The sequence below is a fragment of the Equus asinus genome, chromosome 1 (genome assembly GCF_041296235.1).
Source record: "Equus asinus isolate D_3611 breed Donkey chromosome 1, EquAss-T2T_v2, whole genome shotgun sequence".
In the NCBI taxonomy this organism is placed as follows: domain Eukaryota; kingdom Metazoa; phylum Chordata; class Mammalia; order Perissodactyla; family Equidae; genus Equus; species Equus asinus.
The window spans coordinates 121,905,730-121,933,351 of NC_091790.1; the positions used below are offsets into that span (position 1 = coordinate 121,905,730).

General features: G+C 37.1%; 1 protein-coding gene across 4 annotated transcripts in view; it reads left to right on the forward strand.

The window, feature by feature from the left end:
• Positions 1–27,622, forward strand: part of GRM1 (glutamate metabotropic receptor 1) — a 376,618-nt gene that overhangs the window by 84,638 nt on the left and 264,358 nt on the right. The gene's annotated exons all lie outside the window — the stretch shown is intronic.

Here is a 27,622-nt window from a genome sequence, read left to right on the forward strand (position 1 = left end):
AGTTCGTATGAAAATAGAAATAGATGATTCATTTTTGTCAGGTGTATTGTCAAAGATTTGACAGCAAACCATTAGGGCGCGACCATTTTTCATAAGAATGGGAGAGAGCTGGTGTAGGGAAGAGGCTTTGAGCCGTCAATCCTGAATCCTCTCTCTGGACTGAGAAATGCTCTGTATAGGACACGGTTTCTTGCCATGAGTCTCAAAAATTAGGCTACGTACTCCTCCCAAATCTTAGCTACCCTTAGTAAATGTTTGGATCTATATGTATGAACTCCTCTTAGATAATTATTATATTTGTTGACAACATATTGAAACTGAAAGGAGAGAGGTAGAGAGGAAGTAGTTAACACTGTGAACTATGGACTCTGCTGCTTAATTTTACTACCTCGGGAATTTGGAAAGGAAGATTTCATTTATTAAAAATAGCTATGCTGTTAGGAACATTGTTTTAAGGGTTCAGTATAATAATGATTGTTTAGAGCCTATGAAACTGGCAAAAGTCACTTTAGATGATAAATACTCAACTTTGCAAAGAGTTTGAAACTGGTCTTCTTGTGCACTGGGTGGTAGATTGCTTTTCCAACCAAATTGAAAAGTAATCTGGCCTATGCATTGAAAATAAAAATATTTATAATCTTTTCCAAGGTATTCCATTTTCTGTGGAAATAATTGGAAGTATGGAGGAAATTACGTGTGTGAAGAGCTCATTAAGGTGTTATGCATAGTTACAAAAGCAAAATAAAACAAACTCGAATAAATGAGTAATAGCAGTGCAACACATATAAATTAGGATACTCTGTGGGATATTATGTGGCCTTCAAACTCATGATTAAATGGCAACACAAATGTGGTAAAATGTATATTATACAATAGTAAGTTAAAGCAGGCTCACTCCTAAATTGTATTATTCTAGCATTACAACTATCAAACTGGTTAGAAAGTAATGTATTAAAATTACAATATTTGTTATGTTTGTGTGATGGGGTTATTCATTCATTCATCTGACACATACACTATGTAAATCACATATATTCTCATGTAATCCTTGAAGTAACTCTGAAAATTTTGCATTACTATTCCCACTTTAAAGGTGAGGAAAATACATAAATAATAATTTGTTTTAGACCAGAAACTTAGTGTTTAAGTTCGTGGTTTAGTCATCATTCCAATACTTTGGGTACTGAAGATAATACTACAGTCTTTGTTTTTCCTTAAAAACATGTAAGTTTTATTAATTGCATGATTAAGGACTAAAGCACAAAGATTCTTTCAACAATCCAGAAAATCTGCACTCCAGATGCTAAGATTATATTTCCTGTCAAAACCTGATTGAGACAATTGCTATTTGAGAGAGAAAACTGAGCAACTTCTCTCAATCCTATAGATTTTTAAAGTACTACCTGCGTGCCTTTAGGTATGTTACTTAACTTCTCTGTGGTTCAATTTCCTCATCTTAAAATGGTGATAATAATTATAGGTTGTTTTGAGGATTAAATGGGTATATATAGGGGGGGTGTGTGTGTGTATCTTACACTTAGAGCAGTGCTTGGCACATAGAAGTTCTCAATATGTGGCAGCCAGGACTGCAGCTCTGTTGATCTGGTGGTGGCTTTACGTATAGTATGCTATCCTCTCCAACTATTCATTCTCCATATTTCTAGATTGCATTGTCTGCTTATTCCTCAAATTAATTTCAGCATTAACTGCTGAGTTTCAGTAAAACAAAAGCATTGACAATTAAGTTATAATTTTGTAATACTTTCTTCCCATTTTTACATGTCTGGCACATTTGTTGATCAGTTTATTCCTAGTAATTTTAGATTTGCTACTTCAACTGTGAATTAGAGTTTTTTCATAATATTTCTTAATTGTTTATTAGAAAGTCTATTGATTTTGATTGGTTGGTGTTATATCTGTTCACCATTATGTGCTGTCATTTTACTTCTAACTGATTTTCTCATTTACTTCTGGTATTAACTAGGAGATAAACATGTAGTCTATAAAAGACTTTGGTTGTTTTCTAGCTAAAGTTTAAAGATTCATGTCTTTTCTTGTCTTATTACATTGGCTATGAATAATTTATTTTCTTGTCTTTTGCACTGACTACGGAAATGCTACAGAATTCCACTGATAACAGATATCTTTATTTTATTTAAAATCTTTTCAGTGCTTACATCTTAATATATTTTGTATCTTATAAATACCATTCATCAAGTTAAGAGAGATTTCATCTATCTTTAACTCAGTAGAATTTTTAAAACTCAGCAATGTCTTATCAAAGACTTTTCCCTCATGTTAGAATGATCATGTGATTAAATAGTTAACACATTGACTGATATTAATAAATTTTTAAATGTTGAATGATTCTTTTACTTCTAGAATAAACCCAGGTTGGAAATTCAATAATATATTCTTTTAATATCCTTCTACATTTTTTCACTCATATATTGTATTTATAAATTTTACATCCGTTTTCCATAAGAGCTAAGCATTCATTGTATATTGTGTGTGTGTGTGTGTGTGCATGTGTGTGTTACATTTTTCCAGTTTTTTGATCAGTTTTGAATGCTTTTCTAGAATCATATAGAAGTGTACCAAGTTTCATTTCTCACTATTGTTTGAAGCTTATAGGTTTGATAAAATTTACCTGGAAAATCATCTGAGCGTAGTACATTTTGGGTGAGATAAATCTTTGAATTTTCTTCAATTCCTCCTGATGGTATTGATCTATTAGAAAATTTCAACTTTTGTTACATCAATGTGAAAATTTATATTATTTTCCATTCCGTGTTGATTTTCCGGTTTTGACATAAGAACATATCTCACTTTTAAAAATCTTCCCTATATCTATCATTATATCTCTCACCTCCCACTTTGATTTCCAGTGTGGTTCACTTGTGTCTTCTTTTCTTTCTTTGTTTTTTTCCTTGATCAAATCTGGAAGAGACTGGTCCATTTTGTTTATTTTTTTTTTTAGTGAGGAAGATTGGCCCTGAGCCAACATCTGTTGCCAATCATCCTCTTTTTTTTTCTCCCCAAAGCCCCAGTACATGGTTATACATCCTAGCTGTAAGTCATTCTAGTTCTTCTACGTAGGATGCCACCATAGCATGGCCTGATGAGTGGTGTGTAGGTCTACACCCAGGTTCTGCACCAGGGAACCCTGGGCCGCTGAAGCAGAGTCCATGAACTTAACCACTCAGCCACAGGGCTGGCTCTGTCTAATTTGTTTTTTGAGGAAGACTAGCCCTGAGCTAACATCTGCCAACAATCTTCCTCCTTTTTGCTGAGAAGACTGGCTCTGAGCTAACGTCCATGCCCATCTTCCTCTACTTTTTATGTGGGACACCTGCTGCAGCATGGCTTGATAAGCGGTGCATAGGTATGCACTGGGATCCAAACCAGGGAACCCCCGGCCGCTGAAGTGGAACATGCCAACTTAACTGCTGCACCACTGGGCCATCCCCCTTGTCTAATTTTTTTGTCTGCTATTGTTTTTATTTTTGTTGAGTTTATTTTGGTATGTTTTCTATTTTATCAATTTATGTTCTTTTTCAATTTTCCTTGGTTCATTTTGCTCTATTTTTTTCTAGCTTTTTGAGTTGGATGCTTATCTATTAGTACTTTGATGACATTGGATTTGGATTAAAAAAATCATGTTGATTATACCCTCTTTTATATTCCAAAGAGGAATATTGTATATAATTATTTTTGTTCTCAACCAACTTTGCTATTAATATATTGCTGTTATTCCTCTTAAAATTGTTGTTGCTGGTATTCATCTGGTGGATACATCTAGCTCTTCATTTCTATCTTCCTGTGACATTTTATTTATTTATTTATTTATTTATTTATTTTTAAGATTTTATTTTTTCCTTTTTCTCCCCAAAGCCCCCCAGTACATAGTTGTATATTCTTCGTTGTGGGTCCTTCTAGTTGTGGCATGTGGGACGCTGCCTCAGCGTGGCCTGACGAGCAGTGCCATGTCCATGCCCAGGATTCGAACCAACGAAACACTGGGCCGCTTGCAGCGGAGCACGCGAACTTAACCACTCGGTCACGGGGCCAGCCCCTATTTATTTATTTTTGAAACTTTCATATAGATAGATGTTTATTTTTCCAGTCTGAAAGTTTCTGTTTTAAGAATATCTAATTTGCATATTTTTATTGTGATTACTTTTATATTATGTATTCTTTCTGCCACCTCATTTTATGATTTCTTATTATTTTCTTGTTTATTTTACTTTTTAAATGTTTTGGGTCAGATTGATTACATTGCACTTATTCTCCAGTCCAGAACTGTTCTGACATTCTTCTATTTCAATTCTACTAATGAATATATATATTTAAACATATTTAACTTATATTTTCCTGCCAATTTCAAAATCTAATCAATATCTATAGCTTTCATATCGCCACCAGTCCCAGACACAAGCAAAAGGAGATGTAGAATATTTATTTTCTTTCTTTCCCTCTCTTTAGGATCTCATAAAAAATCAAGAATTTAAATTTTGGGTTGCCTTAAAAAAATACATATATATATATATAGTGACTACTCTATTAAAATGAATTACTTATTGATAATGATTTCTGCAGCTTTTTATACATTGTACTCAATGCTTTACTTACTACTGTTACTTATATACTATATTTTATTTTTTCTTGAATTCATTTGAATGCAGTCTAAAGAAGATGTTGTATCTTTTTTTCAGAAAAGGTGTATAGGTAGTGAATTTTATGTGTCTTTATATATCTCAAATGTCTTATTTTGTTTTTTTACTTAAATTATTATTTAGATCAAAATATTTTTTCACCAGCAATTTTTAGACATTGTTCTTCCCTCATACAGACTCTTATTTTCAGATAGCATAATAATCCTGATACCAGTCTGATTTCAATGTTTTGCAAATATTTTTCCATCCTTGGTAAGATAACATGTTTTCCTCCTTATCTTTAGAGTTTACAAGTTTTCTTAGGTAGTATCTAGATTATATTCCACAATTTACCCCATGTCCACCACAATATTCTTATAAAAAATTCATCAACTGCTCGCTATCTGAAGATGTTACTGCTTCATCAACTCAAGTAAATTTTCTTCTATTATTTTCTTCACCATTTTCTACTTCTTACTTCTTTCTTTTTAGGTAGATAAAAGTCTTCTGGATTTGTCCTCTGTCTCAGTCTTAGAATCCTCATCTTTTTGTCCTGTTGTTTTGAACTCTGGAGGATTTCTCAGCACAATCTATTTCACTAAATCAGCTTTAAGCCTACATCATTCTATTTGTTTTTTTATTTGAGTTTTTCATTTAAGTAATCTTAGCTTTTATTTTATTTTTTAAAAACCACTCTATTGAGGTAAGGTTGATACACAAAAAGCTGCATATAGTTAATGTATACAACTTGATGAGTTTGGAGATAAGTATACACCCATGAAACCATCACCACAATGAATGCCGTAAACATATCCAGTTGTTTCTTTTTATAGTAGCCTCATTAGTTTTTGTGGATGTGACATCTTTCAAGCCTCTACGAATTTTAATTATATTTATTTTAAAGTTCTCTTCTAGGTCTGATGTTAACTTTGTTTCCACAGATAGTATTTCCTTGGTTTTGTGTAACAACTGTTTCACACTGTTGGCTTTTCTGAAATATTTGTGGTTATAACCGAGGGCTGAGATAGTGAGTAATGATAGTTAGAGCTGGTTTCCTGGTACAAGTAAGTAAAACAATTCTCTCAGTGAGTGAATTTAGATTGTACTCATAGAGGAGTTTTGTGTAGAGAGAGGGTGCAAGGTTGTGACCAGGAAGATATTTCTTCTAGATTATCCAGAGAGTTTGCTTAAGAGACGTAGGGGTTGCTTTTTCACAAGGAGACCAGAAATTACCTGGAGCACCACTGTGGTCGTCTCCTTTTGCTCCAATAGCTTCTGTGAGTTTCCAACAGCAGATCTTCCGTTTTATTCAGAGACTCTTCTCAAGGCTTTAGTTTGGAGGCTCTGGGTACAATCAGCAGTAGAGCTGTTCTGCAGCTCACCATTCCACTACCCAGTTGGCCTTCCAGTCCCTGCCATCTTTGATCCTGGTTATTAGTCTTCATTAGACTTCTTTATTAGTCTTCTCTTGTGCCTTTTCAGCACTATAGGTTCAGCTTTGTTTGATTTTACCCTCAATCTCATCCCATCTGCCTCCATCTTCCAGAAATTCCCCACTGTTCTGGTCTGCTGCTGGCACCCGTCCCAGGCTTCTAGTGCTTCCATGGATTCATTCTTATTTTTAAATCTCTTATGTTATTGAGTGGCATTATGGGAAGTAAGAAAGATTAATACATATGTTCAGATATCCATCATAAAGCGTAAAAACTCATTTTTAGTATTAGCAAAAAAAGTTTCCTTCTTCTGAGGAATCAGCATAGTATATTTTATAAAACTCCTCATTTTTCTTTTAGTTCAAGCTGTGAATAACTGTTTCAGAAATGTGAAGTGCTAGATACTGTGCCACGTGCTTTGCACACATTTTTCTATATCTTCATAATTGCAGAAATTCAATATCGTTTTCCTGTATTATGGATTAAAAAGCAAATGCCTGGGGAATTTTAACTAATAAGTGATTTTAATCAACATGATGCTTCCAAAGCCATATTTTTTTAAAAGGACAAATTGATTTAAACATAGAACACTGGAGACTTCATAGCAAAATTTAAAATACTAAATTTTATGGTTTTGTAATTTGGTTCAAGATTACCAGTGTAAGTAATAGTTTTCTCATTGCAATCTCAAAGACATTAAATGTTTGTATTGATTTTGGAAGATATTGTCTCTCAATCCACTAAACATTTAATTTCTCCAGATACATCATTCTATTGACCATTTCCTATCCCTTTGGAAACAGTGATTACTATAATACAGTAGTAAATACGTATATGTTTAGCAACATTTACATCTATATCATTTGGTGGCAACACTTATTTTCATGATCTAAGTATCAGTTATATTTATTTCTGTGGCATAAGGATTGGCCGTACTATAATAAACATTTCTGGGAAAAAAACAGTTAAATGATAATATTCATAAACAGGCATGAAACTGAGACCATTTTTGCTCCTCTAATGGCTTTAAATAACTGCTTATGTTTTTAACAACTCATCTGTGGTCATTTATAATTTAAAGAATATAGCCCATTTCTGCAGGCTGCATTAATGACCACAAAGCCCTGGGAAAAGAAAAATTGCTTAAGTTTCTTGAAATAAGGAAAATTAAAAAATTCCAGTTCAAGATTTAAACAAAAAGAGAAAACTCTCTATTAGTGATGTGAGTAAAATTGTATTAATTATTAATGTTAGTGACATCATTTAAGTAAATTAAAAGAATTATTTAAAATACTTTAACATTGGTGTGACTTGATGCCACTCAAAATAGGTTCGAGCTTTATGCATGATCTAGGCTACCTTTTATATTTCTTCTGTAACTTACCTTTGGTAATTGCCACTTGCCAAACCATGGAGTCTGGAATTAGACTGGATGCTGTTCTTATATTCTCTAAGAAAGAAAAGTAGATAAAAATATGTCTTTACCACTCCCACTCCTGAAACAGTTAACTTCACTATTTTTAATTGATAGTATTTCAATTGGGGCAGTTAAATATGCACAGAGAATATGGTCTATATCTTAGTTCAGTTATTATATGTGACTTTATTTTTTCTACTCTCTGGTCATTGTGGGCCATTTCCAAAGCCTTCCTTGTAGTGTAGCCGTATTTAGATTACACAGATAATTTCCCTGTCTTTCCTTTCTTCCTTCCTTCTTCCCTCCCGCTCTCCCTCCCTTCCTCCCTCCCTCCTGTTCCTCCTTCCTTTCTTCCTCTCCCTTCTCCTCCCTTCCCCTCCCCCTCCCTCCTCTATTCTCCTGTCCTCTCTTTTCACTATGCCTTTTTCTTTCTAGCTGTCATCATTTTATTCTTAGAATGAAGGTATAATTTATAAACTGAGAGTTTATGTCTACATTCTAAGTATTTCTGAGGCTAAGATAATAATTTTGTCTTATCACATTTAGTAGCTTCTTTAATCAACTAGGCTCTTGTATTGTTTTCCTCTTTTCTCCATTCTGAGTTGCTATTTATGTGAGCGCTTATCATACTTGCATATGTTCCCAGTTTTTTCTAATTCACTTAGACTCCTAATTAGCAGTGAGTTTACTCCATTTTATCACCTGGTTCTTGAAGGAAGCAGTCTATTCTGAAAATGTTTAAAAGTAATGGAAATCAAAACATTAAGTGAAAGTGAATACATGATTTAATTTAACTGATGAGTATTTGTCTTAGCTTCTTAAAGTTTAGATTGTTTTCTAATCACCTTTGTTTTTAATCCGATTTTCAAAAAATTCTGAAGAAATGATATTATGTACGTTGCATTATAGCCAGAAATGAGGGAAAAATAATTTTCCCTTTCAAAAAGTTACTATTTTATATTTTTGTGTAGACCCTTAGGGAGGCTCCTTATAACAGAAGCATCAAAAGTTAACCCAAATTGTAGAACAACTTGAATTAATCTTAATGTTAACAAAGCCTGAACTAAATGCAAATATGATTGTACATGAACCGCAGCTTAAAGGCATTCTTGACAATGAATGTTTATATTTTATTCTTGATTATAAACATAGTCCATATTCACTATAAAGCATTTCTAAAATAGAGGAAAATCTGAAGAAAAGAAAAATCAACTATAATCTCACCACCAAGAGATATTTACTATAATTTTTTTGATTTATTGCTTTCCTATGTCTTTTGGTACAAAAGATGTTTGTACATGTCACGTGGGTGTTTTTACACAAATATACACTTTTTTTTAACATACTGTGTTTGTAGTTTAACCTCTAAGAAAATTATCAATTTTATTGTTTCAAACTGGAGTCAAGCTCATTTTCTAAAATGCCTGCAGCAGGGCATCAGAATATTCTCTGGAACTAAATAATCTTATCTCAAACTGATCTATTACAGAAGAGTTTCGAAACCCTTGAGTATTCTTCTAAATGTCTCATTAGTTGTATCATATCCTTTTAATTTGTAATCCTTAGGGAAGAGGGAAAAATTCCCCTGTGTGTCTGGTTATTGAAACCCTAATTTTATTTCTTAATTTGAGAAGCTCCAAAAAAATCTACTATTGAAGAAAATTTTAAACTGATGCCAAATAGACTGTTTCAAGTTTGCCGCTACCAAACTGTTTTCAGATTTCAAGTTAATGCAATAATCACTCCTGTAGAAATAGAAATTAACAGCTGCAGTGTGTGATCCATTTCGACCAAGTGACTCTCTGGAATAGGGGCACATTCAAGGTTCTTGGGTCTGATTTGAGGGGCTTTCTTTAAGAAAAAGAATAAAAAGTTGTATTGCATTTGGCAAATTTAATAAAAAAAAAAATATGTCCATAAGTGCATTGCTACCACCCCTCCCAGAGTCTTGGAAGGAGCCTGTGTAAGTGAGCAGCCCCAAAGCTCAAAGCCTCATTGGCTTCATATTAAAGTTTCCTTGACTCAGGAGTTAACATTAGTTTTCAGCTGAGAAGCACAGTTACATTTCACAACATTATATTAATGAATGTGGATTTATAGTCACTATTTTCATGGAGAGAAATGGGGGGAAGAATTAGGTTCTGTACTGAAGCTTCTGCAGGCCAGGACTAACAGAGGAGCTCCTGTGGATCTGAAACTTCGGGTGAAGCCCTCATGGGTGACATGTTATTGGTGCATCATTAATCTAGCTTCAGAAGTCACAAAGGCAGTCTACGCTGGTAGCCAGATGAGGAGAAGATCAGAAGCAGAAACAGAAAGTCCTGTCTCAGGAGCCAAGAAAGTAATCAGAAAGGCAATAGCAGTGGATGCAGGAGCTGTTGCCTGTGGCTAGTGTGTCCCCCGAGGAGTGGGGAGTGGGAGGACCATCTGGGTTCAAAGGATCAGAGATGGGACTGGACTGATCTACACCGTCACGGTGAGTCAGGCATATGCTCAGGACAGTTTTGAGTAAGACAGCTTTCCAAATTTTAGATTGTGGAAGGAGAATGCGACTTGGAATCAGAAAATCTGCACCTGAGTTCAATTTCTACCTTTTAACAGCTGTGTGATCTGGGGCAAGATTCAGTTTTCTGAAATTTAGTGGCTTAAAATAACAAAATTGTTAGTTTTTTTTCATTGATCTGCAGTTGGGCAGGGTTCTGTGAGGACAGCTTGTCTGTTCTTCTTGGCAACAGCTGCAGGGAACTCAGAGGCTGGGGGCTGGAATGATCGGCAACCTCATTCACTCACCTGTCTGGCAGTTGATGCTGGCTGTCTGCTGGGACCTCTGGCTGTGGCTGGAACACCTACACATGGCCTCTCCACATGGCTGCTTGGCTTCCTCATGGGATAATAGTTGGTTTCCAAGGGCCAGTATCCCTAGATGACCAGATAAAGCTGCCTCACATCTAGGACTTATCTTCAGAAGTCATCACATCTATGACTTAGCTTCAGAAGTCATCACATCTATCTATGACAGCTCCAGAAGTCATTCAGAATGACTTTTCTCACTTCAAGAGGATAGAACACACATTGAGGCTCCATTTCTCAGTGAAGCAGTGATAATTCACATTGTAAGAAGAACACATGAGATGGGATCACAGTGTCACCATCTTTGGAAAATACATTCTGCCACATGGATAATAATAGCACACGTTTATTGAGTACTTAATAGGCACCAAGTGCTAAGTGATTTACATACCTATATTACCTCACTTAATTTCTCACCACGACACTCTTAGGTAGGTACTTGCCACTTTCCTAGAACCTGATGAGAGAACTAGGAAGATCCTAGTGAGCTCTGTTTCCCCCAAGGCCTACTGTTTCTCCCTGGAAGAAAGTTAACTCCTATAATATAACTCTATTAAGACATTATATAATGTTTCCAGCGTTAGGAAAGTTAAACACTGTCTGCTCCTCTAAGTGCCTATTTAATCAATTAAGACTTGAGAACTGAGACAATGACATACATTTCATTGATAATTTCTTCGAGCAGTGGCTGAGAATGAATTTTTCCCCACTGTCCCAGAACGTTAAATCTTAAAGTAGATTTTAAGACTGATTTTCTCCTGCTATATTTGTCTTTTTCGTGCGTGTAGAATTCTGAATGGTAACCTAGAATTCTGCTTTATGTGGCTATGTGGTAGAGAAGATAGTGTCCACGAAATGAGGAGTCCTAGGTTCCCATGTGGTACTGCCACAAACTTCCTTTGAGACCTTGGGCAGACTTCTTCAGTTTTTTGGACCCCACTTGTAAAATGAAGGTCATGACAAGATAATCTCTAAGATTACCCAAGTTTAATATTAGATATAAAATATTATATATAATTAACATTTTTAGGTGAAATGCAGAAAGTACACACTTCCCCTTACACAGGCTATAAAAGGACAGTGATTGGTGCCTCCTGAATTCCTCTGATACTTGAAATCCAATATAATCACATTCCAATGGGATAAAGAGTTTATCAGGCAGGCTGATCATATATTTGCTGCCTGAATTGGTCAATAATTACTCGTGAGTCATCCCACAAGTTACCTAGTTGAAACATTGCCCAGACAATGCACTGGACAAAGGTGATGGCAACATAGATGGCTCCTATCTTCTCTAAGTGCACACACTAGTGGGGTATAAGCAGTAGGTATTAAGGAAAGAATCACACTAATAGATATATGATTACATATTTATCCACATCTCACCATAAGTGCTATGAAGGGAATAAACAGAGCGTGGTGATGGAGCCAAGATGGGCGCCACTTTATATAAAACGGTTAGGGGAGACTTCCATGAGTAAAAGACAGAACTGAGAGGCAGAAACCCACATGATGAATAGAAGTAAGTCTGGAAAGGAAGAGTGAGGGAAATGGGTGAAGTCTTCAAACAAGGAAAGAACTTTCCATGTTTGAAAATGGAAAGGAGTCCAGTGTGGCCATGGAAGTGGCAAGAAGTGAGGCTGGCACAGCAGGGAGGCTGGACGTCACGCAGGATCATGTGACTTTTAAATTCCACCCTAAGTGTTAGGGGAAACCACTAAAGAGATCTGAGCCAGTAAATGAATTGATCACATTATGTTTAAGATAACCATAACTTCTGGCTTGAGAATGGATTGGAGTCGAATAAGAGTGGATGCGAGGAGGCCATACAGAAAGGCTGTTACAGGAGCTGAGGAGAGAGAGACAATGAAGACTTGGATTAAGGTAATGGTGGTGGGTAGATTCAACTTACATTAAGGAACTGATAGGTTATAGGTGAGAAAGAGTAAGGAAATAAAATGGTTTCATTTTTAATGGACATATAAAATATGTCTAAGTTAACTTTCATTGATGTTTGTTGTTAGTGTTGTCCAGTAGATTCTGACTCCTAGTGACCCTGTGCACAGCAGAGCAGAACCTACCTGGTCTTTTGGCGCCATCCTCTCACCTTCCAGTGCTCTATCAGACAAATGCTCTGCTGCTATTCATAGGGTTTTCATGGCCAATTTTTTTCAGAAGTGGTGGCCAGGTCCTCCTTCCTAGTCTGTCTTAGTCTGGAAGCTCCACTGAAACCTGTCAACCATGGGCGACCCTGCTGGTATTTGAAATACTGATGGCATAGCTCTCAGCATCACAGCAATACACTGTCACGAGAGTATGACAGTGACAGATGGGTAGTGTGACTCTGGCTGGTGTGGTTCCCTAACCTGGAAATGAACCCAGGCTGAGGCAGTGAGTATCAAATCTTAACCCCTAGACCAGTAGCCTCTATTAAAGACAGCTTTGGTCATGTATCACAGAACACACAGATATGTGCATGTAATGTGTCTGTGTATGTATGTGTGTGTATTCAGAATTGTCATTAATTTTATTGTTTATTCCTCTCCTCTTACTTGATTTTAATTTTTTTTTGAGGAAGATTAGCCCTGAGCTAACTACTGCCAGTCCTCCTCTTTTTTGCTGAGGAAGCCTGGCCCTGAGCTAACATCCATGCCCATCTTCCTCTACTTTATATGTAGGATGCCTACCACAGCATTGCGTGCCAAGCGATGCCATGTCCGCACCCAGGATCCGAACTGGTGAACCCCCGAGAAGCGGAACGTGCGAACTTAACCGCTGGGCCTCTGGGCTGGTCCCTGATTTTAATTTTTAACTGCAAAGAACTATAATTACTCCTATCTTAGAATGGGTCCAGGGAACAGACATATGTGTAAAATATAGTTTTAACGTCCTTACTTTCTGATCCTTCAGAATGAAAAGACCTAGCTTCTTTAAAGCTTAGTATAGATTTTCTTTCCTTGAAAGTCTTGGGGAAGTCTTTCCTGTCCTTCCCAACTGGGTATAGACACTCTCTTCTGGCCGGCAGTTTAGCATCATCTGCAACCATTCCTTTGCATGTCTGACTCTTCCAGAAGTCTGAGTTTATCTAGTGCATGGACTGTCTTCCACTCATTCATTTGCCCCCAGGGGCCTAGCTGTTCCTGGCACACGTGTGCTGGAAGATACTGAACAACAAAGAGATCACGTTCATTCATAGGATGGAACACTTATCTGTCTCTGTTCCATCTCGATGGCGGGAAAACTGGAGCCTAGAGAGCTGCCTATTTGATTCTACGCTTCTGCTCCCCTTTGTCTGTAATGAGTCAGAGATACTGGAAGGCTGTGGTTTGGCAGTCATGGAGCTTGGCAAAGTGTCATTGGAAGAGCTTAATCATCAGTTCCTGTGTGGTTCATCAACGTGAAGCTCTTAGAATTGGAAGGAAGCTCAGAGGAAATCTAATCCTACAAAGGACTCACTCTGCACTGCCATGTCACAGCCCAAGCTTATTTAAAATGCTTGATTCCAAATATTGGGCTTCTCGGAAATAAAGTCTCTTTTCTCAGTCTCTATTGGTAAAAACAAATGACAATTTAATACCAAAATGGGAAACTGGACTGTGACACATTCTCATTTTTGAGCTATTAATTAAATTATATATTGTATTAATGCATATTGATAAGGAAACAGCTACCGCATATAGATGAAGGGAAAGTACAGTGAATGACTTCCACTCAGATTCTTCGTGAATTCTTCCTTTATATTTTATTTATATATATTTTAACTCTAGCATTCTCATTAAATGTACCATGTTCTTTATGATCTCATTAAATGCCCATTCAGATTCCTCTCAGTAGTCCTCTTGTCAAAATGCACTGTGAAGATTTTAGATTGTAGATGCGAAGAACTCTTCACCTCGGAGGGTGTTTGAAGATGATCCAAAGATAACCGTGGGAAAGTAACCGTGATCCAGTATGTTATGGAGTTGACAAACTCGGCCTCCACACACTTCTCAGCTTTGCAGCTCTGCATCTCCATGGCATCACGATTTCTCCAGCTGCCCACTGCTTTCAGAAAGAGCTGCTAAACCAAATCAGATTAGGATATCAGGACTTTAATGGGTTACCTCTCGCAGGAGCATTTTTATTTTCAGTAGAAAGAGAAAAGTCACGTCTTGCTAATGGCATAATTTCAGGTACTGGTGAGGGAGGCATCTTAGGCTCGAGGGGCCTTTGCCAGTACTTTTAATAGCATCATACGTAAGCCTTATTCTAAACACTCTATCTGAAGAACAGATAAAATGCCCAGTGACATTTACTTGGTTGTTCTTAGTTGGCACTTCCTTGACTCTGCCTTGCTCATCCTCACACATAGACACAGTCTGTCACCCCTCCTTGCAGTCTCCCTGACCTGTCTGACTTTTCCCTACAGGCTTGCGCTCACGTGTCTGTTCTCCCTACAGCATGTCAAGTAAGACTGTGGGCTCTGGCCTTTGACTGCCAGAGCCGAGTTCCCTTCTCTCCCATTTACTGTGTGTGTGAATACAGGCAACGTTCCCAAGCCTCAGTTCATCATATGAGAAATGGCATGTTGTGGGTTTCTGAGGAGAAAAGGACATAATGGATGCAAATGGCTTTTCTGGTGCCTAGCACATAGACCTTAAGAAATGTTACCTAAATAAACACAGGCGTGCCTTGCTTAGTGATGGGATACGTTCTGAGAAATGCATCATTAGGTGCCTTTGTCCTTGTGCAAACATCACAGAGTGTACTTACACAAACCTAGATGGTACAGCCTACTACACACCTAGGCCATATGGTACTCATCTTATGGGACCACTGTTGTGCATACAGTCTGTCATTGACTGAAACATCGTTATGTGGCACATGACTGTAACATCAAACTCTCATACAGTACTTACAATACGGTAATATTTACATATATTAAATCCTTTAATTCTTATAACAACTCTAAGAGGTGTTTACTATTATTATTTCCATTTTACGGATGAACCAAAGCACAGAGAGGTTAACTGACTTTCTAAAAGTCCTGCAGCTAATAAGTGGGAGAGTCAGAATTTGAGCCCAGGGCTCTCTGGTTTTGGAGTGCCTACTTTTCACCATGCTACAGTGCTACCTCTCCCATAACATATGATATTATCCCAAGAGTATTGGCAAAGCCATTGGAAAACTCCTCTACCTAACCTGAATCCAGGTGAAAGGCAGGTCAAACTAAGGCTCTGTAATGCAAAGTGCTGTGAAATAAACCTTTCCCACTGTGATGCAGAAAAACCAGGGCTAGCTTTCCAGTCCCATAATGAGAGACCTCGGATATTATCCAGTGCAACCCCTTCACTTTACACTTACAGAAACTGGAATGCAGGGTGGTCCAGGAGCTCGTGCATGGTTATGTTTAGACCGAGGCAGAACGAAGGCCCGGTTAGGTTTCAGAGGTCCCAAAGGGCCTGTTAATTCTCATTTACTGCAAGAGGCTCTCATGTCCTTTGAGTTAAAGACAATCTTTCCTCGTGGGCTAATTTCCTTTTGACCCAAAGTAAAATCTATTTTGACTAGTTTAAGTGGCTTTTTTTACTGATGATGCAAAAGATGTAAAAAGTGGGGTTGAATAGGAGGAGACCAAGAGCTTAGTAAAAGGGTTGAGTTTATTTCACTGAGCAAAAAGTGGCTAAAAGTAGCTACTTGGAGGGGTAAGGGAACAGCTGGCCTGCTGCATGTCAGTCCAATGATGCTGGACAGTGTGTCTTTCTATTACTTCGAGTTCACCTAATGAGCTGGTTCTGTAAGTGGACTTGTTTTCTCACGTGCTGCCTGTTTCTGCCAGGCAGTGTCTTGTTCCCTGCCTTCCAGTGACTGTATATCTAAAAGTGAGTATTGGCAAAAATAAACCTGCAGGCAAGATAAATTTTAAATGGTTACACAACAAATGCTTTCTCCTTCTCTACAGTAATACACTTGTAAAAGAATCAGATTAGGGAAAGAAAAAGCTGTTGAAAAAAATTTTGCTAAGCAGATGCTTACTCTGAGTACTGAGAATATGAAATATGTTTTGACATGAAGCTCTAGATTATGAAAGAGTGCTGATTCATATTGTTCTAGAATTACCAAATGCTCAAGCTATAACAAACTTAAAGATCTCCTAGTATGAAGCCCATATTTCGAGCTTGAACAGAGAAGACAGAATGGTAAACACCTCAAGATCACAGCTAGTTAGGGACCATCAAGACTTCTGGCTGTCAATTTGGAATTTTTTTTATAGTGAAATGTCATATAAAGGATCAAGAATGTGTTCATCTGCAAATGGCAGAAAACTATCCTAATGGTGGCTCAGCAGACAGGGATGGTCTTTCTCCTGCAAGAAGACATCCAGGGGAAGGCAGTGCAGGGCTAAAACGAAGCCTCGTGATGCTTCCAGGCATCTGGGCTGTTCTGTCCTCTGCTCCTCCAGCTGTCATGTGCAGACTTCATCCTCACATTTGACTCCTCATTGTTACAACGTGACTGCTGCAGCTCCAGGCTCAGGTCCAAGTACGGGTGTAAAGAAACGAGGGGCATGCCTGCTGCCTGACCTTTTCAAAAATTTCCCAGAAGCCTCACCTGGCAACTTCTGCTTGTATTTCACTGTCTGGACCTGGGTCACTTCTGTATATCTAGCTTCAAGGGAGACTGAGAAAGGAGGTCCTTTAGGCTATGAACAGTCACCCCAAACAAAATTGGGCTTTTAGTAGGGAAGGATGGGGGAATGGATAATACACAGGAAACTACTAGAGTCGAAACATAAATATGCTGGAGCTAAGTAGTTAAGGGCCATCGGAGTCAGAGTGAGACCCATCTGAGTTCAAGTCTCAGATCTGATTATTTTGGGCTAAGTTACTTTACTTCTTCAGGCCTCAGTTTCTTTTGTAAATCGAGATAATTATGGCAAAATGAGGCGATAAGGTTGTGGTGAAGTTAAAATAAGACAATTAAGATATAACAAGATCTTCATGTATTTTCATATTATACCACTGCTTTAGGATCTGGCAACGTGAGTGTTGCCTACCCTCCCTGGACCAAGTTATACTTTGATTTCTTTTCACTTTAATGAGACAGAATGTTCAGGACACCAAGACACAGAAATTAGTTAAGTAGATTTTGTTCATCTTCTTTCCCTATTAGAAATAATGCCCAAATGATATTTAGACATTATTCACACTGCTTCTAGCCCTTTGCTCAAAGGGAAGCGACTTCAACGGGCCAATCATCCTAGCCTCAATTTAAAGTGCCTCCTTGTCACAGAGAAAAGATGACCATGCCTATAGCCTGCCCCTGTAGGAAATTTACAGCAAACAGAGAGGGCGTTCTGAGGCTTTTTCATCTTTTCTTAGGGCAGAAGCTCAGTAGCTGATGAAATTTACATCTCCCACACTAAATCTCATTGAGCCTTACAGGAAAAAAAAAAAAAGAGGAGAACTAATTGCTCCATTAATACATTAGGAGGACTCATATCAGATTTCAGGATTTCAAGCAGGAAATCTGTCTATACTGCACATGCTCTGTCAATCCAAGTATGTAGATATCAAAGAAAATAGCACATGGCCTATGGTCAACTTTGCTCAAGGACAGTCACTACAGTATCAATATTTCTTATTTCCTTTAGGAAGAAAAATTGTTACATAGTCATTATGAGAGGTTCATTTCCCTTCTGGAAAAATTTCCCAAATGCCTCATAATAGCTATGTTTGGCATGATAGTCAGATGAAAACCGTACCATTTATTTTTATTTCAAATCTTTTTATAAGAAAATAATGCATGATTACTATAGATAAATTAGAAAACAAAGATAATAAAAATATAAAAACAATTATATTTAATTCTACTATCTAAAGAAAACCACTGTTAATGTTTTCATGCATATTCTTCAAACTTTCTATATATATGTAAATGCATAAATATACAACAAAAAATTGGCTTTATATTTTGCTCATTTTTAACCTTTTTGTACTTAACAATATGGAATAAATATTTTCTATGACATTGAATACAATTTTACATCATCCTTGAAAATGGTTTCATGTATTCATTATATAAATACATAATAATTATTTAACCAGTCCTTTATTGTAGAATAAAGTTGTTGTTGTTTCTGTTTCTGTTATATTTTTAAATTATGTGATGTGATGATTGTTGTAACCGGGACTTAGTGAACAATGAAATTATTTTCTGAGAACTAAATTTCTGAGTCAAAAAACATGAATGCAATTTAAAGCATTGATACTACAAATTTTACACCAAAAATATGGGAACAGTTTATACTACCATTAGTAGTATATGAGAGTGCTCATTTCCATGAACTCTTGCCAACACTGGGTATTATTAAAAAGTACACATAGTTTTAGCGTGTGTGTGTGTGTGTGTGTGTCCTTGTGTGTGGTCTGTGTGTTTTGGAGTACTTGTTGCTAGATACAACCTTCTCAGTTTTGATTGTATTTTAAATACCACGTAGGCAGGGATAGTGGACAGATGTGATGGGGCTGCTTCTGTAAGCCTGTTTCCTCCATGTGAAGATGGAAATGGAAAAATGCTGCTTTTCTGCAAGAATTATGATCTGCTTTTGTATTTTTACACGACTTACATTTTGCCTTCTCTTAGCTTCTTTCTCCATATCATAAAGAATTTTAGTTAGAGAAACAACAAGCTGGGTTATTGCATAAAGCTTTAAAATGAATTCCATGAGGCATTTATGGCTGAAACTTAGAGAAGACTTAGTGACAGAGGCTCACTGTAGACAAACACAGACTTTAGAGTGCATTGCATAAACACCAAAAGTCCAAAAATAAAATAGAGAAGAAATTGCTGCGTGCAAATGTGACAGAAAAAATAATCTAGGGACAATCTGGGAACAAGGTGACCATGAGTGGAGAGCAAAGCACTGCAGTTAAAGAAACAATCACGAGCTTGGGTTTTATAAATAGGAACATGGCAATAAAGGAATCTGAAGCTCTTGGGTCAGTGCTAAAGCCTTGTGTCTAATTTTAGATTCTACAACTTTAGAGAGACATGGGGAGTGAAAGTAGGTACCGTTCCCTGAATTTTTTCTATGTTCCGGGAACTTTGTATTTATTAACACATATCTTTTAATGATCATGACAAGTCTTTGAAAAGCCTGTTATGTTCCCCATTTTGCAAAAGAGGAAACCAAAACTTAAAGAAAACATTTAAAGGCTATCTATCTCCATATTCAGGATCTGGGATTCAAACCAGGTTGATCTGCCTCCTAGGCTCGGCTTTAAGGCATACCTGAAAACATGATGAGGCAAAAGGACAAAAATCACTTGGTCTCGATCCTATTGTATAGAGATGACAGTCACTTTTTGGTAAATTCTTTTCATCCACTTTGACGCTACAACTATACCTGCCCAAATTGGCAGAGTTAGAAGTGAGGTTGGGAAATTGCTGGTAAAAATAATTCCCTTTTGTTCTGTGATTTCCCTGTGTGAGCTAGTTCCTTCACTGACCTTGCACACAAATTCACTTAATGATGACTCACTCACCTCTAACTGACCAGAATCATAGTGCTGACAGCAGGTGTGTGGATGGAGGCAGGCGAGCCAAAACATTTTCTAGGTATTAAGTGGGAGAACCAAACGAATTAAAAGCTTGTCAGGAAAGGTTAAAGTAATAGGTTGTTTTGTTTCTTTGGGAGAAGATAAAGTTGAATTGTGACTTCCAAAAAACAAAAAAATTCAAACCAGCTAATATGTGTCTCTACTGAGAATGAAGAGGAAATGGATTAAGATTTCATTGTAAGGAATAAACGTCAAAAAGAAGGATTTTCTGATAGTGATGATTGTTGAATATTGCAGTAGGTTTCCATAAGGTGCTGTGAAATCAACTTTCTTCATCATAATTCTTTTAAAAATGAGATATTATCCTATTTGTCCAAGACGTCCCAAGTGGCAGAATGACGAGTTTTCAGCACTGTGGACAGGGACTGGTCCATGATCCAAGGGATTTCATCGTCAGGGGAGCCTAAGATTACAACAGAAAACCAAGCAAGGAATGCAAGCACGAAATAAGGTAGGGCTTAAGGCAGTCTAGAGCATAGACTAGTGGACCTTTCAAAGGGAAAACATTTTTTCTTTAAGGAAAGTGAAGAAATATCTACATATTTTCCCTATATGAATGTTTCCCCTCATACAACTGATGCATAAATATGTAGGGATGAGCTATGTTGAATGCAGTTTTTGACGAGGATAATTTATGAAGATGTAATAATAGCATTTGGACTTGGTCTAACATGATGGCTAAATGTTATTTTAGTCACCAAATGGAGCTCAGATTGTTTCTTAAATATGTCCTCAATATTTTAAAAGTAGAAGAAAAAACAATATAAAGACTAGTCTGTATTGCCTACTTTTTGCCATGATGACAGTTCATCAAGATGATTACAAAATCCAAGACAATTTTATTTCATTGCTTGCTTAATCAATGAAACTTAGCTATCAAATCACTACAAATCAATCTTTTATGAATGAATGTCTGTTGATCTGGTTGGATAATAATCAGATCTAACTTCTTCAAAATCATATGCAGCTTAGAAAATTCAGAGTTGTAGCCATTGATTTTTCTCTCCTGAGATAGTTCTATTTTTACCCCAACTTCTAGTTTCTTTTTAAATTTTGTCCTTGTGTAGACAATAATGTCTACTTCTATTATGTTCAGATAATTATAATATGACATTTGATTGAATATAACTATTCAAACAATTCGGATTTCTTTGTAAACCTCATGTTCTCTCTCATAAACCTTCCCATAAGTTCTGTTTAGAAGCTAGGTTTTATAGAATATCTTGATTTACTTTCTATAAATCTTTTTGTCACATAAGATAGAAATTAAGATTTTTCAACATATTCTAATTTTACATTTTATGGGTTTTGTCGGATGCCGCTCTTCCCTTTCTTTCTTACTTTCTAGGTTTTAGGCAACATCGTAGCAGTGATAAAGTCTGTTATAAAATCTGCTACAACACAGCAGCATATAGCACATTTCCATGTTGCAGTCTTGTGGTATGCCAGATGCTTCACCAGAGATTGGCTGTATAGAGTGTCATTCTATAAACCATGAACCTTCTGCTCCAGTGGGACTTCTCTACTCATTGCCTCTAAAATACCTTTTGTGGATTCTCATTCATTCCCATTCACCTTGAATGCCAATCACTTGCTTAAATTCTTCAAGGCCCAATTTCATTCCTACTTTTCCCAAGAGGTGTTCTCTGATCATGCCTCCTCTCTTATTCTGAAATGTAGTGTTACGGTATTTTTTATTTTCCATGTAGCATATACAGCTTATTATTTTTGCTGGCTTTTGTGTGCTTGTGCTTGCCTTCACAGCTGTATTATAAGTCCATGTGAGTGGCAGTATAAAATAGTGGTTATGAGCAAGAACTTCTGAGTTAGATGTTAAATCCTAGATCCACCACTGTATGACATTGGGTAAGTTACTTAACCTCCTAGGCTTCCATGTTCTCATCAGTAAGAAAGGAGTTATAACTTTTATATGGAGTTGTTGTGCTGAATAAATGAGGTGCTCAGATATTTAGCACAGCACCAGACACATAGTAAATAGTCATCAAATTGAAGGCAGAGTCAATGTTCAATATTTTTTGATGACTCTTTAAGCGCACAGCCAAAGGGAATTTCTTCAAGTTGAGAGCTCAGTACACTATTTGCTAATTGAGTGGGAATATGTGGCTCTCTACCAGGTCTGAGTGTTTACAATTACATGGCCCTTTTATTTTTTCAGAGTTTTATTAAAAATCGCTTGTTTATATATTCACAGCTCCTTCCAGGGCTGCACAGAGAAGTATCTAAATAAATTCTTCAATACCAGGAAAGGCAAGAGGAGGCCTGAGTGGCAGGATGGAAAGGAGAGGGGAGCCAGAGGCCGGGCCCTGGGCTGAGCATTTTATTTTCAGTCTGGGACAGGCAAAGAGTACACGTCTTCTAGTTTTATTTCTATCTGTGGAAAATCTGTTTATATTTTAAGACCCAGGATAAAGAAGGTGTCTTTTTTCCTGCTAGCTTTATTGAGGTATAATTGACAAATGAAAGTGTATATATTTAAGGTGTACAACATGACAGTTTGATATAGATATATGTTGTAAAATGATTATCACAGTCAAGTTGATTTGCATCCATTACCTCACACAGTTACCTTTTTTGTTTTGTGGTGAGAACATTTAAGATCTATTCTTAGCAAATTTCAAGTATATTATATATGTATTTTAACTATATATTATTATGTATAATAATATGTATCGTTAACTATAAAGTCACTGTGCTGTATATTAGATCCCCAGAGCTTACTCATCTTACAACTGAAAGTTTGTACCCTTTGACCTACTTCTCCCCATTTTTCTCACTCCTCAACCCCTGGTAACCACCATTCTACATTCTGGTTCTTTGAGTTTGACTTTTTGAGGTTCCACACATAAGTAAGATCATATAGTGCTTGTCCTTCTATGTCTGACGTTTCACTTAGTATAATGTTTTCCAGGTTCATCCATGTTGTTCAACATGGTGGGATTTCCTTTTTTTATAGCTAATATTCCACTGTGTGTGTGTGTGTGTGTGTGTGTGTGTGTGTATACATACATACATATACATATACCATATTTTCTTTATCCATTCATCAGTCAATGGACACCAGGTTGTTTTCATATGTTGGCTATTGTGAATAACCGTGCAATAAATATGGGAGTGAAGATATCTCTTTGAGATACCAATTTTAACTCCTTCGAATATATACCCAGTAGTGGGATTGCTGGATCATATGTTAATCCTATTTTTAAATTTTTGAAGAACTGCATACTGTTTTCCATAATGGCTATCCCAATTTGTGTTCCCACCAAGAGTGCACAAGAGTTCCTTCTTCTACACATCCTTGCTAACAAGTGGCACTTTTCCTGATTCCTAACACATAGCACCTCTATTAGATACTTATACTCACCCTTGTCATGTCATTAGTTCTGTTGCTACTAAATGACAATCAGATGATTTTTAGCTTCCTGGAGACTGTTTTCTCCTCACTTTCTATGTCCTTTGTATCTAGTACTATTATCAGTATAATGAGTGCAACAGGGCTGTTGCAAGAGTCAAATAAGATAATGTTTATGAATGCAAGTTTTAAAGTATAAAGATTTATAAAAATACAAGTTATTATTGTTGTTCTTCCTTTGTTGAGAGCTACCCTCATGGAAATTTATATACCAGTTAGGGGTCTTTTATGCATTGTGAGAGAAATGGGCAGTTTAAACATGATCCAACACATGACACTCAGCTCTCTATCAATTTGTATAACGAAGAATTGCTATTTGAACAAGAAAATACGAATAAAGAAGTTGGGACAAATATTTCATGAAACCAATTGATCTGTGAAGACATTAATTTGGGTTATGAAAACATACACATTTAATTGCTTTTTGCTATTAAGAGAAATAAGGAGTAACACAAGAGTCAAGTCATGTAGAGTTGCTTCAGTTTTAACGCAAACAAGCTTCATGCCCATTGGCGAGCCATTTCTCCTCTCTGTGCCTCAATTTCCTTGTCTATAACCTGAAGAGTTTGGACAGAATATGTCTAAGGCTTTTACTAGATTTAAAAAATAAGGCTTTTCTTATTTGAAAGAGAAGAAAATTCTTGTTCATTTAATCTGCATGCATTTTGATAAAGGAATAAAATAGTTTTCTGTGATTGAAGTCCAAGAGTGGGTTCCTCAGCAGTAAAGTTATTCCCCTTGCAAGACCATTTTCTGACAGATTGGCAGTGCCTTTTGCTGAGAGAGTTGGCTGGTGATGTCTATGCACCTTGTAGATTCCCGAACCTGCATTAGTTATGAGAAGGCAGCATCTGACTTCCTTCCTCATACCCTCTTCTGCAGACAGGTGAGCATTCACTTGCCAGCTGCAGTTTTCTCCCTTATAGTCAGTCGATCCCTCTTGTCTGATCCATGATGCGTTTCCACAGTCCATGGAGCTGAGGATTTTGTGACTTGTTAATGATTCCATTTGGGATTAACTGGACAAGGATTAGGCCATTAAAGCTGGTTAAATTAAAAGACAAATACATTAATTGATAATTCAATCTTATGAAAAAAGAAACAAGAAAGCTTTCTTTCAAAAATATAGGAAAATCCTCTTAGGTTTCATTACAGTGTCCATGGAAATTTTATAGGTGTTGAGATTTAAGTCCTCAGTCCTTTTTTGAATAATATCATTCTTTTAAAATTATTTTGACTTAACTATTGCTGTATTTATGTGATATTTATCTTGAAACATTTTGAAAACCACTGCCAAGTTGTCCACCAAAAGTTTGAACTGCTTTCACCAAATGTGAATTTATTTGTATCTTGCCAACACTGAATATTATTCATCTTTGAAATTCTGGCAACCTAATATATGAAAAAACAGTAACAGTATCTGGTTTTAATTGCATGCTCTTGATAATTAATGAAATTCCGTGATTTTTTCACATGCTTGTTACCCACTCTTACTTATTTTGTTTAAATTGCTTATTTATAAGCTTTGACCCTTTCTCTGTTGGGCTGTTACAACAAATGCACTTTTACTGTGCGTTTAGTGTCTAGAACGATTATAAGTACTAAGGGTACATCATTGAACAAATCATAAACAGGTGTTCTCATGGAGCTCAGATTCTAGGAGGAAGAGAAAAACAAACAAGAAAAAATATCAGGTATATGTACTAAGATAAATTCAAAGGACTTGGTCAAGGTTTACTGGGAGGGTCTTTCAAACTAACTGATCACGAAAGACTTTTTGGAGGAGCTGATATTTATGTTAAGACAAGATTGACAGAACATCTGTAGAAGAGCATCTTTTCAGGTGATGGAAACAGCTGATCCAGAGGCATGAGTGAGTTCAGGGTATTCCAGGGGGAGAAATAAGGTGATGGGGCTGGAGAAGGTGAGGGAGGAGAAGTGGGCAGAGATGGGTTTGGAGAAATTGGAAGGCTCAGCCCATGTACAGCCTGGTAGTTCAGGGGAAGGAGTCTTGGTGTCATTCCAAGTATGTTGGGAAACAACTGGAGCTTTCTGCAGAGGAGTGATATAATCTGATTCATACCTTAACAGATCACTCTGTTTGCTAGGTGTGGAACGAATCATTGGGAACAAGACTGGAAGCAAGGAGACCAATGAGGAGTCTAGGGCAGTTGTCTAGGCAAGAACTGATAGTTACTTGGGGTAGAAGATGCTGTCAGTGACCTGCTCAGATGCTGTATACCTGCCTTGTGCATCAATCACCAAGCTCCTCTGAGAGAAGGCATTCATAAATTCTAGCTGACTCCTTCCTGGGAGACTACACAGCCTCTCCCCTCTCACAGATCTTGGCCAATGACTGATTGATGAGCGGGTCCCCTTGTCTAAAGGTGGGGCCAACTCTGTGGTACAATTTGTGCTCTAGCAGTTCCTTTGGGGAGTCAGACTGAAGCTAATCTCTAGCCGAGATGACATTCCTGCTTAGCATTCCTCTCCTGTCCTTCCCTGATTCTCTTGTTCCTCTCCTCAATAAATAGCTTGAACAAGAATCTCTATCTCAGGCGTTTTTTGGGAACCTGACCTAAGACACTTGGCTTAGGGTGGCAGAGATGGAAACAGAGGAAAGAGATTGGTTTAGGAGCATTTTAGAAATAGAATCTACAGGAATGGATCTGGAAATATGAGAGAAAGGTAGAAACCAAAACAGTTCCTAAATCTTGTTATTGAGCAACTTGGTGTGTAATGGTATTATTTCCTAATAGGAGGTGTCGGGAATGAGCCTATTTGCAAGGTAGAGGGGGAAAAATTCTATTTCAGATATATTAAGCTTGAACTGTCTATAAGTGAATATGTCAGGTAGGCAATTGAACATTCTAATCTTTTGCTCCAAAGGGCAGTCCAGTCTGAAGATCTGTATTTAGGATTCAATCATGATATTCAAATGGTGTTTGAAGGAATATGACTGAATGAATGTACCTAGAGTGGGAGTATGGATGAAGAGAAAGTTTCCCAGGACTGGGACCTGGCATGACAATATTTAGAGGTTGAGCATGGAAAGAAAGTCTAGCAAATACATTGAGGACTAGTCAGTCAATGGTGAGGATACCATGAGAGCATTGTGTCACAGAAACTGAGAGGATCAAATGTTTCAAGGAGGGTGTGGCCAAGTGTTGAATGCAGATGAGTGGTTGACAAAGATGAAGACACAGAAGAGATCATGAAATATGGCAACAGGGAAATCATTGGTGACCTTGTCAAGAGAAGATTCTAAGGTTATGAGAATGAATGAAAAAGGAGAGAATGGAAGATGGTGAAGCAAACACGCTAACCTAGGCAGCTATTATTGCTGTGAACAGGAGGGAGGAGTGAATGAGGTAGGAACTCAAGTGGGACAAAGAATCCAAGGATTTTTTTATTGACATCATTAGAAGAGCGAAATTGATTTTATAAAAGGAGGGGACAATTGCAGGAGCATGTCCTTGAATAGAGAAAAAGTGATGGAACCTAGTATTCATGAGCAGGAATTGGCTCTATCCTGAAGCAGAAACACTTCAAATTTGCAACCGGATGGATGTTAGAGAAAATGAGTATCAGTGAAGAAAGCTTCATAGACGTTGTGATGTGTGGCTGAATTAGTTTTTGCCTGGTTCTTTTCTGTGTTCTGATTGAAATATGAAATGAAGATCCAAGCTGAGATGGTGTTCACAGGTGGGGTCAGTAGTTTGGAGATTTGAGGTGAGAAGAGTAAGGATAATCATGTTAGAGACTTGGAAAATTCATTTACATGGGAGAAGTAGTATAATTTCCTTGCATTATTGAGTTCTCCTTTTGGTATGTATGCTCATGAATTTTCAATAAAATCAGTCATCAAGGTAGTGAGTTTTTTCCAGCCATGCTTAGGTGCTCAGGGGTGGACATGGAACAGGTGAATAGTTGGTTTCAACTAGCATTAGAATTTTGTCAGAAAAACACAAGGGAGTTAAAGGATTTGCAAGGGAGTGACTATGAGGATAGGCTGCGAGAGCTAAGCTGGGCTAAGAGGCAAATGAGAGGGAGGGTGGAAAGAAAAATAGGGAGGTGAATGGATTTGAGTTTTTTGTGAGGTTGAAGAAATGCTGGAGTAGGGGTAAAAGAATTTACAAGCTTGAAAAGTACGAGAGGATAAACGGAGACTGAAATGTTTGACATCCACATTCAGAGATATTAGAAACATTTGTGATAACAAGGTCAAAAGTGTG